Below are 12157 nucleotides of genomic sequence, written 5' to 3'. Positions count from 1 at the left end.
AAACAGAACACTTAGCAATCGAATCTGAAGGCTCTGCTAGAAAAATTCCTCTTTCTTTTACTTATGACAAGCACCTATTTTATGAGATACGAAGTAGTGAGTCAGAATTGACAACGAAAGTGTTTGCCTATGACAGGTGAAAGAATATAACATTCCGTTTAAAATGTTTTCTGCATTTACTTATTTTTTTTTTATCTCTGACCTACAATGTATAAAATATTGTTACTCGAATAAAGATTGCTGATATTTAGCTTTTCAAAATGTTAGAAAAGTTAAAAATCAATATTTATCTTCAGAAAAAATATAAGAAAGGCTAACTTTTATTATATTTAGCAAAAATACTTTCTTTTGAAATGTTCCTAGATTATCTTTGTATATTTTATGTTTGTTAAACATAATAACACATTTCACTAGCATGTAGTCTTCCCAATGCTTATTTTACAATTTTTTTGAGATTATTTGTCACCCTGATAAAATGTTTCCTTAGATTTATCAGTCTGGTCTGTAATCTTACAAACAACTAATAACATACAAAAACTTCATGGCACCGTGCTTCTTTCAAAAGGTAATTTGTCTGAGCTAAATATATTTACACTTTATTTAATACTTGTTTCTTTATAATCGGATGTTTAGTACGAGGTAAATGGGCCTCTATAATGCAGAGAAATTTTATATGGGAGTAGGATGTGAAGTTCATATTTCATATGGCTTTAGTAACAAAGATAAAAACAATCTACCTTTTCAAATGAGTATTCACTTGTAGAGTGAATGTCATTTTATACATCTAGCGATCTACAGAAACTTTAAATTAGAGACTTAAAGGCCTTATAACTCGAATAATATCTTAGTAGGATCTGAGAGTAGTACTAATTACCAATTCTAATTAGAAGTTTTAACATCTTCTTTTCTACATTTTTCTAATTGTTAGTAGTTTTTTATATAAGATTTTATCTTATACATGCTTATAACAAACATTTTACTTATTTTACTTGCTTGCTTTAGCAGGCTATCATTTCGAGATGATGAATATTCGTTAGAAATATATATTTTTTGACTCCCCCAAAAGTTTGAATTGTTGTACTTCGACTTATTCTTTCTCATATATATATACAGTTAGTGTTTTGTGTTTGTGTTGCTCCCTCTATCCACTGCTTAACAACTGTTGTTGGTCTATTTACGTCCCAAGTTACGTAGCGATTCAGTAAAAGAAACCGGTAGAATAAGTACTAGGCTTTAAAATATGTACTGAGACCGTTTAGTTTGACTAAGCTCTTCAAGGTGTTACTCCAGCGTGGTTGCAGTCCAGTGATTGAAACAAGTAAAATATTTCCAACACAGTTGACTGTCTTCTCTGTTAAATGTGTCCGATATGTGCCACGGGTTAGTATGACAAGTCGCAAACGTTAAACTTAGTTTTACTACCATGGTGTTTGTCCACGCTCCAGCACATATTGCATACCGACGAATTTATTGTGCAATGTAGTCTTTTTCGGTCTACCCAGCTTAATACTGGTTTCGAATTCGGGCACAAGGTCAGCAATTTAACAAGATAAGTCGATTATATCGACCCCAGTACTCAACTGGTACTTATTTTATCGACTTCGAAAGAATGAAAGGCAAGGTCGACCCCGGCGACATTTAAACTCAGTACGTGCAGACGGCCGAAATACCTATTTCTTTACTACCCACAAGGGGCTGAAACAGAGAGGACAAACAAGGACGGACAAACGGGTTAAGTCGATTATATCGACCCCAGTGCGTAACTAGTACTTATTTAATCGACCCCGAAAGGATGAAAGGCAAAGTCGACCTCGGCGGAATTTGAACTCAGAACGTAGCGGCAGACGAAATACCTATTTCTTTACTACCCACAAGGGGCTAAACACAGAGAGGACAAACAAGGACAGACAAACGGATTAAGTCGATTATATCGACCCCAGTGCGTAACTAGTACTTATTTAATCGACCCCGAAAGGATGAAAGGCAAAGTCGACCTCGGCGGAATTTGAACTCAGAACGTAGCGGCAGACGAAATACCTATTTCTTTAATGCCCACAAGGGGCTAAACACAGAGGGGACAAACAGGGACAGACAAACGGGTTAAGTCGATTATATCGACCCCAGTGCGTAACTAGTACTTATTTAATCGACCCCGAAAGGATGAAAGGCAAAGTCGACCTCGGCGGAATTTGAACTCAGAACGTAGCGGCAGACGAAATACCTATTTCTTTACTGCCCACAAGGGGCTAAACACAGAGAGGACAAACAAGGACAGACAAACGGATTAAGTCGATTATATCGACCCCAGTGCGTAACTGGTACTTATTTAATCGACCCCGAAAGGATGAAAGGCAAAGTCGACCTCGGCGGAATTTGAACTCAGAACGTAGTGACAGACGAAATACCGCTAAGCATTTTGCCCGACGGGCTAACGATTCTACTAGCTCGCCGCCTTCGCACCCAAACCAATATTAATCTCTAGTCATATCAGATGTAATCGACTTCATGTTTTTCTACGCTAAATGTATTACACTCGACCTACTGACTGTCTCTTCTTTATCACATTAACATGTGTATCCCTCATCACACACATAAAGATCTTCTAATACACCCACCACAAAGATTGACCTTTGTGACCTACCACGCATCCAATGAAATTTCAGATACGCCATAGTAAACACCAACAGCAATGGCGTAGTAACTGCTGTAGTTATTCCTTTCGAATCTTAAACGAAAAGACTCTTGAATCTTCAGTTTTTGTGAACGTCTTTGTTGTGTATTTAATGATTTGTCTTCCTAAAAGCCTCACAACTGAATAAACATGTATTTCTGAAGCCAATCTAATCTAATTACAGTAATTAAGCGTGAACGTGTTCATCAGTAAAATGCAAAACTTGTTTTCCGGGTGTTTTCTCCAAACTTTGGTTAGACAACTACGCTGCACATAAAAATATCAAAACAATTATGACTCTGGGCAATTTTTGAAGAAATCACTTAACAAGTTCTTCATTCATATTCCAATTAAATTCCTTTCTCATTAAGATTTTAATATGACTAACTGTAATTAGCTAATTGAATCAAATTTGATAACAGAGAGATTTTCCTGGGGCTACCAGACCCTCGTCATTTTATTGAAGAGAGCTTCAAAGAAACTATTCAATTAATTTAATTATCGATGACTATAGATTGTAGACTATGACATGCTAGCTTTCGATCCTTTCATCGGGTGTTCAAGTTTGAACTCCATATTGCCATTATATATGTGTGTGCATGTTTGTGTATTTGTATGTATGTGTGTCGGTGTGCCTATGTGTGTATACATGCATACATACATACATACACACTTTATACAGAAAGGTAAAATGTTAAGATTTACATTATACAGACACTTATGTTTACTATATGAGTGTGGTTGTATATGCATGTGCATATATATATATATATATGTATGTATGTGTATATATATATATACACATACATACATATGCGTACATACACACATACATATTATACATACATACTTACATACATACATACATATATATATATATATATAATATATATACATATATATATATATATATATATATATATATATATACACATATATATGTATATATATATATACATATATATGTATATATATATATATATATATATATAATATATATATATATATATATATATATATATATATATAATATATATATATATATCTACATATATATGACGAGCTTGTTTCAGTTTCCATCTACCAAATCCACTTACAAGGTTTTTGTCGGTCCAAGGCTATATTAGAAGACACTTCTCCAAGTTGCTACGCAGTGGGACTGAACCCGGAACCATGCTTCTTACCACAACCACTCCTGGTACGTATGTGTGTGTGCGTGTGTATCTGTGTGTGTGTGTGTGTGCCATTGTGTTTGTGTTGTATTTGTCCCCCACCACCGCTTGATAACCGGTGTTGGTTACTTTACCCCCCCCCCCGTAACATTGCAGTTTCGGCAAAAAATTATTGGATAGATCTGTTCGATGAAATCTTTTGACGCACTGTCCCAGCATGCATGCAATCCAATAACTATAACAAGTAAAACATAAAAGATATTACATCAATAATAGATTAAGTTAAATTATTAACTCCTTCCTCTATCTGTATACATTGGGATATTTCAATTAAGCACTGTAAGTTTATTCCCCTTAAATTATGTAGTTTCCTAGGTGGCGAGCTTAGCGGCATTTCGTCCGTCTTTACGTTTTGAGTTCAAAAATCTGCTGGGGTCCACTTTGCTTTTCACCCTTCGAGGATTTATAAAATAAGTACCAGTTGAGAACTGGGATCGATTTAATCGACTTAGCCCCTCCACCGAAATTGCTGGCCTTGTTCCAAAAGTACACATTATGTACTTTCCTAATCTCAGTAGATGTATTACATTTTCCATATATAGATCGAAAGTCCAACTATAGTTAACTACTTCAATCAGTTTTTACTTTGAGTCAGCTCCTCAAGATTTCATCAGTAATCGAGTAATGGGTCCTCCCAATAAATTCCACCATTCATCTGAAAGAAAGAAGTTACGCAACAATACTTAACATTTACCATTGATTCTTAGTATTACCTTGCTTCCTACTTTTTTTATTAGATAATTTTTTTTATTTCTGTATTCTTTCGTATCTCGAATACTTTCCGACGTTAAATTGTAAACTTAATATCTTTCTAATATCAAAATCCTTGATACGTTCATTCCTTACTTGCTTTCATAGCTGAGTGAACTCATGACTTTATTTCCTCCATGACGTCATCAAGTTTAACATTTGTGGTATGATAACTTTCTGAATATCATACTATACGGACATCATCAATCATTTGGTGACGATGCCATTACTGCTAAGATCATCTCTTGACACTTCCGTTCCTTTATAACTTACTAACTCAAGTCTGCAGATATTATGATTTAGCGATCTCAACTTCAATACGTTCATCAGACTGCAATTTAATAGTACATCTCTTTAGAAAAATCTTCCTAGTCTTGAAGACAGCTATTTCTCCTAGACGTATGCTTATCTCTTACTTGGACTTTCAATAGACATACATAAATACACACACACACTTATATATATATATATACGTATAACTATATCACTGTCCTATATAATTTAGCCGACAACCGCAAGTTTGTCAGACAAAAGCAACTATTATCTCTGCTCGACCTTAACGACCAATTATATCCAACATTATAAAAGGTGGAAAACATTTACTTCAAAGTCCATTTCCGGTTTAATCTCGATTAAAGGACAAAGATATATGTACATATGTCTATATTTACGATCTTCTTCTCAGAAAGAGAACAGGGCGGAGATCAAAACATTTATAATCTGAAATTATTGATTTCCAATAAATAACACTGGAAATTATAAATATTGGTAAGTGACTTACCGTTTTTTTTCATCCCTTATTATATGAATATATGAATAGATACGCTTTACTTCGAACCAAAGCTCTATTAATTAGGGTTTTGCTCTATTAGCGTTATTATTAGCAGTGCTTATGCATTGTCGAAAACACACATGGCATTGTATTCCACATCATGTATCGGTCAGTATGTTTTTTTTATGAAAGTCAAAGAGTGAACTAATAATATGATATGTATATTATGCATACATGGTGTGTGTGCGTGTGCGTGTATGTGTTCATGTGCGTGTGTATACATGCACAAACATGTGTGTGTGTGCGTGTGTACATATAAATATATGTATACTTACGCGTCTGTTCGAGTGTGAGTGCACATGTATATATGTGTGTGTGTATAATAATAACATTAATAATAATAATAATAATAATAATAATAATAATAATAATAATAATAACAATAGCAATAACAATAACAATAATAATAATAATAATAATAATAATAATAATATAATAATAATAATAATAATAATAATAGTTAATAATAATGATAATAATAATAATAGTAATAATAATAATCATAATAATAATAATAATAATTAATAATAATAATAATGATAATAATAATATTAGGAAATATTATTCCAAACTTACAGGGAAAAATTCAATTTAGCAATACTAAATCAAATTTCACAATATATAATATATGTATATAAATTAGAGAAGAACCACCATGTAGCAATTCAACAATGAAATTACAATGATATGATTAGATTATACCATATAGAAAAAAATTAAATATACGATCAAACATATACCAATATAACTGAAGGCGTAAATTTTGCATGAATGGTATATGATAACAGAGGTAAGATTAACGTAATGTAGTGAGTTGAAAAAAATCTCTCTCCTATTTTTAATTAACTCTAATCAATTAAGGCAAAGAAGACACTGTAACTGAGATAGAATGGATACCAACAGTAGTTTTGATCTTTGACAAGCTGGTAAGTAAAGCGACAACTCCAGATATATATTCTTATCTTCGTAGACCTCCTTATTGAAGCAAAATTTTAACAATGCTTGCCTGGTCTCAGAGGAGTGAGGGATATAAAAATTTTGATTGTATGAATATTGCTGGATTCGACAGTTTAGAATACGAAATGAGGAAGCATCAGAGTGTGTGACATCGTCTGTACGAAGACCATATAACTGTTCTTCATTCAATTTTTAATTAATATAGAATTCTGAGAGGTCTTTATTGCCTTCTTTGGTGAGATTTAAAACCCTCATAAATATGCGTACGTCATACAGAGAAGTTGGTGATATTTCTTTAACTTCCTATTTCTTTGAACGATTATCGAGCAAAATATTTATTTTTCTCAATTAATTTGGTAGGCGAAAATTTAAAACGTCGTAAAGATGGTAAAGTTGTTAGTCTAATTGCTGAAGATCTAAACCCTTCTGCGTGAATCTTTTTATTTTTGCATGTCTGGGATTGTGTGCATGTGAATCATGTGTGTAGATGTCTACGCTTATCACTATGTAACAGATTATATAAATGCATCTAAATATGCGTGTGTATGCGATGCATACACACACACACACACACCATGTATGTATATATATCATCATCATCATTTAATGTCCATTTTCCATGCGGGCATGGGTTGAACGGTTTGGTTGAAGATTGGTTAGCTGAGGTCTCAATCTGATTTGACATGGTTTCTACAACTGGATGACCTTCCTAACACCAACCACTTCAAGACTGTAGTAACTGCTTTTTGCATACGAGGAGTTTTCGTCAGGTAGGCTCAGAATAACAAGTATTCACTCTAAATAGTCAATTTGGTATGCCAGTAAAATTCCGGTTTGAACTGCGATTGAACTACGGATCTTGTAACTGCCTTCTTGAATCGGGTAGAAGTGGCTTCCCCTTTCCTAACCTCTCACAAAATCACAACACTATGGATGACTTAGTAAATGTGCTATCCTGGTCCGTAGAAACGATATTGTGCAGGATATTAAATGCCATTAACATTCCACTGGTGACATTCCAGCCAAAATGCTATAACTCTTATATCGCTAACAACTGTCTGCAAGACATTTCGGACAGAATTGAGACCACCGAGAGAAGGGAGTTTGATGGTGCAGAAAAAGAAATGTAGAAATGCACTTACACCACTACTACCGGAAGTTTTCGTTGGCTATTGATATATTTTTGTGTTATTTTACACAGTACATCCATGAGAGGTACAATCTCCGAACAAATACCGCAGTAAACTTGACTTTCCTAGACGCATTTGCACTAAGTGTGATACACAGATTACTATTTTAATCCAATACTACTTCTGGTGTATATAACGAGAGTGTGTCTGCTTGTGTGTATCTGCTTATATTTTGTAGCAAACCTGAAATTATCAATAGTGTAAGAAACTTCATACGTCCAATTTTCTATATATATTTGCATTACAATAAAAACAGATGTCATTATAACTTCATACAAAATGTTTTACATAGAAAAATTTATTCCAGTTAAATTTAACAAAATGTCGTCCTACTTATTCAGTACGTATTTGTTGCGATACTCAGATCAACAACTACTAACAAAGACATGAAGTACAATAACAGAAACTTGGCATCTGTATACAGGCTGGCAAACAAGCAAATTATCGCATAATGTTGCTAATCTAGTCATGCAGAACGAACCCCATACCAAATCAGAGATTTTACTCTTCCTTTAAAACTCCTTTTGTGCTTTGCTTTCAATACTAATTCTCTCTGCAAACAGGAAATAACATTAAGGCCTAGATTGACAAGAATTGTCAATCTAGGTCTTAATACATATTTTCTTAAGCAGTTACAATCTTTCGCTTTTACAAGCTTGACGCCTGAAAATAGATTATTTCCTTCAAGCCAATGCATTTCACCGAGTAGTTAAGATTGGTATTGCATCTACACATATACATACACACACCACTTACACAGACACATATATGTTTGTGAATATGTTTTTATTATAAATATCTAAATTTTTGACCACACACACATACACACACAGACATATATACATATATATATATATATATATATATATATACACTCAATATAAAATAGTGTACATTTAAACACAAGAGAGACTGCCGTCAACAAGCCCTTTTACACGCTAGAAGTAGTCAAAATGACCAAAACCACATTTAAGGGCAATCTTCAAAAAGAATGAAAAATAAAAACTTTTACCTTGTTATTTTATTACGGTCGCACCTAGGTTTCAAAATTGTTTGAGCAAATGAAATAATTTGCTAAGCGAATTTTTCATCAGTGACCGCGCCATAACACAAACATATAATTAAGAGACGAATAACTCGAATCTCATCGTTATACATTATAATTTTTGAAACTCACCGACTGAAACTGCGCTTGCGCGGTGATTTTGAAAAGTTATAATGTATAACGATGAAACACAGATAAAAATATCCTTGCATCTATTGTTAAAACCAAATCTGTTCAGAAATACATTGATAAAATTTATTCAGTGGAAGCTTGAAGATGCCTTATATATAAACAAGTTATAAACGTCTGTTTATGCATGTCTATGTTTGTTTATAATGATACTCAAACACACATATACATGTGCACGTCACACACACACACATACATACACACACACGCACACACAACCACACACATACACACACACATACATACACACACACGCACACACAACCACACGCATACACACACACATACATACACACACACGCACACACAACCACACACATACACACATACATACATACACACACACGCGCACACAACCACACACATACACACACACATACATACACACACACGCACACACAACCACACACACACACACACACATACATACACACACACGCACACACAACCACACACATACACACACACATACATACACACACACGCACACACAACCACACACATACACACACACATACATACACACACACGCACACACAACCACACACATACACACACACATACATACACACACACGCACACACAACCACACACATACACACATACATACACACACACGCACACACAACCACACACACATACATGTAATGCTGCATACTGAAATGTAGGTTACTTTATCGGAGAACAGCTTTTCCCTATAGACCATATATGTAAATATCACATTTCTTCTAACGATTATAACTAGACTACTAGACTACTGTGATACAAATTATGGAGCTACTTGCACAGAGAAACAGGATTAGGTCACTTAGAATATGGAAGTCAAAGGACGGAGTGGTAATAATTATTATTAAAACGATGAGTCGAACAAGGAACACTTTGTTTCATCTGAAGACTCATGATCGTAAGGTTGTGAGTTCGATTCCCGGCGACGCGTTGTGTCCTTGAGCAAGACACTTTATTTCACGTTGCTCCAGTCCACTCAGCTGGCAAAAATGAGTTGTACTTGTATTTCAAAGGGTCAGCCTTGTCACTCTCTGTGTCACGCTGATTATCCCCGAGAACTACGTTAAGGGTACCCGTGTCTGTGGAATGCTCAGCCATTTGCACGTTAATTTCACGAGCAAGCTGTTCCGTTGATTGTATCAGCTGGGACCCTCGTCGTCGTAACCGGCGGAGTCTTTAAGTAAGAAGGTAGATAGGTAGGTAGGCAGGCAGGTAGATAGATAGATAGATAGATAGATAGATAGATAGATAGATAGATAGATAGATAGATAGATAGATAGATAGATAGATAGATAGATAGATAGTTAGAGGAACAAAAGGGACTGTAGTGAAGATAATGGTGATAAAGTTGGTTATGCAGTCGATGTGCAAAAAGTACTATGTATGATGATCATAGTAGGGATTATAATAATAACAATAATAACAATAATAGTCCGTTCTACTATAGGCACAAGGCCTGGAATTTTGGTGAGATGGGGGCAATCGATTACATCGACTCCAGTACTCAAGTGGTACTTATTTTATCAACCACGGAAGGATGAAAGGCAAAGTCGACCTCGGCGGAATTTGAACTCAGAACGTAAAGACGAACGAAATACCGCTAAGCATTTTGCCCGGCGTGCTAACGATTCTGCCATCTCGCCGGCTTAACAGTAAAAACAACAGCAGCAGCAATAGCATCATCAACAACAACAACACAGAAGAAGAAGAAGAAGAAGAAGAAGAAGAAGAAGAAGAAGAAGAAGAAGAAGAGAAGAAGAACAGAAGAAGAAGAACAACAACAACAACAACAACAAGAATGGTGGAAGGGGCGATAGGAGGTAGCCTAGTCATAAGGATAGAAAGGAGTATGTAAGGCTTTCACTATGGACATGACAATCATATAAACATATACAAACCAGTGCGTGCACTCGCACATTAATATGAATATGTATATATTTGCAAATGTGCAAAAACATATTCAAAACCAAGCGCAAGCTCGTACACGCACAGACCCATACACACACACATACATATACACACAGAAGCACACACTCACGAAAGAGGTGATGGTCATGGATATTTTAATAATAAAATATAAGGCGGCGAGCTGGCAGAAACGTTAGCACGCCGGGCGAAATGCGAAGCCGTATTTCGTCTGCCGCTACGTTCTGAGTTCAAATTCCGCCGAGGTCGACTTTGCCTTTCATCCTTTCGGGGTCGATTAAATAAGTACCAGTAACGCACTGGGGTCGATATAATCGAATTAATAAGTTTGTCTGTCCTTGTTTGTCCCCTCTATGTGTAGCCCCTTGTGGGTAGTAAAGAAATAGGTATTTTAATAATAACGACAGTGATAATAAACACGCATGCGTGCCTGATAGATGCAACTCGATTCGATCAAATGCCATCTTTTGAGTGTTCTTTTAAAAGAGATCAGTACGGATGTGGCTGTCCAGTGTTGCGTGTGACCTATACCATTTTGCTCGGAGATGTCAATGATGGATGCTTCTTGCAGCAGGTGTTCAGAAAGAGCTCACCACCAACGCTGACGCACGCCTTCATTCCATCATAGGAGTTCTCATGGAAGGTGTAGTCTTTCCCGGCTACGGCAAAACATAGTATGCAGCACATAACAGAGATATCTAATATCGAGTGGCGCCTGTGCCTGAAGCTTATTAAAAGAAAGAAATACATTACCCAGAGTAATCTCACTCTCTGAAGAACATGCATTTGACCAAAAAAGAACTTCCCTATATCATTGGATACAGAAATAAAATTGCAGGTTTTAGATCAGCGTTTTCCATCTAAACAAAGATTGTGGCTGTCTCTCTCTCTCTCTCTCTTTCTCTCTCTCTCTTTCTCTCTCTCTCTTTCTCTCTCTTTGTCTTTCTCTCTCTCCCTCTTTCTCCCCCCTCTCTCTCTCTCTCTCTCTTACAGCTATTGGATGGCCAATGACTCTATTGAGTTCATTGTCTCTTTGACAGGGGTTTATTTTTCATTTTGTTGGGTATCCAACTAGAACCATCTACTTTATATGCAGTTTCTTGAGTTAACAATACTCCACTGAATGCTTCGCAATGTAAACAGCATTTTTCGTGAACGATTAAGTAACGAAAGCTGTGTCTCTACAAAATTTTAAAACAACCTATTAATTATTTGATTCAATTTATAATTTTATGATTTCGGTTTTTCCTTTAGACCGGTTGATTTCGAATTATCACCACTAATACATCTGAAAATATGTTAACAAAAATACTCATACATGTAGATTCAATATCACATACGCACACGCATCTATATAAA

At 35.3% G+C, this 12157-nt stretch overlaps 1 long non-coding RNA gene across 1 annotated transcript in view; it reads right to left on the bottom strand.

Annotated features, from left to right (window-relative positions):
- Nucleotides 1–907: 907 nt before the first annotated feature.
- The window catches only part of LOC118763771, a 25420-nt gene continuing 14170 nt past the window's right edge, over nt 908–12157 (bottom strand). Inside the window, exon 3 of the long non-coding RNA XR_004999524.1 lies at nt 908–979. This is a non-coding gene — a long non-coding RNA (uncharacterized LOC118763771). The remainder of the gene's footprint in view (nt 980–12157) is intronic.

This window comes from Octopus sinensis, linkage group LG6, assembly GCF_006345805.1.
Source record: "Octopus sinensis linkage group LG6, ASM634580v1, whole genome shotgun sequence".
Classification (NCBI taxonomy): domain Eukaryota; kingdom Metazoa; phylum Mollusca; class Cephalopoda; order Octopoda; family Octopodidae; genus Octopus; species Octopus sinensis.
The sequence above is the reverse complement of the archived record's forward strand: the minus strand, read 5'-3'. Positions and strand labels throughout refer to the sequence as shown.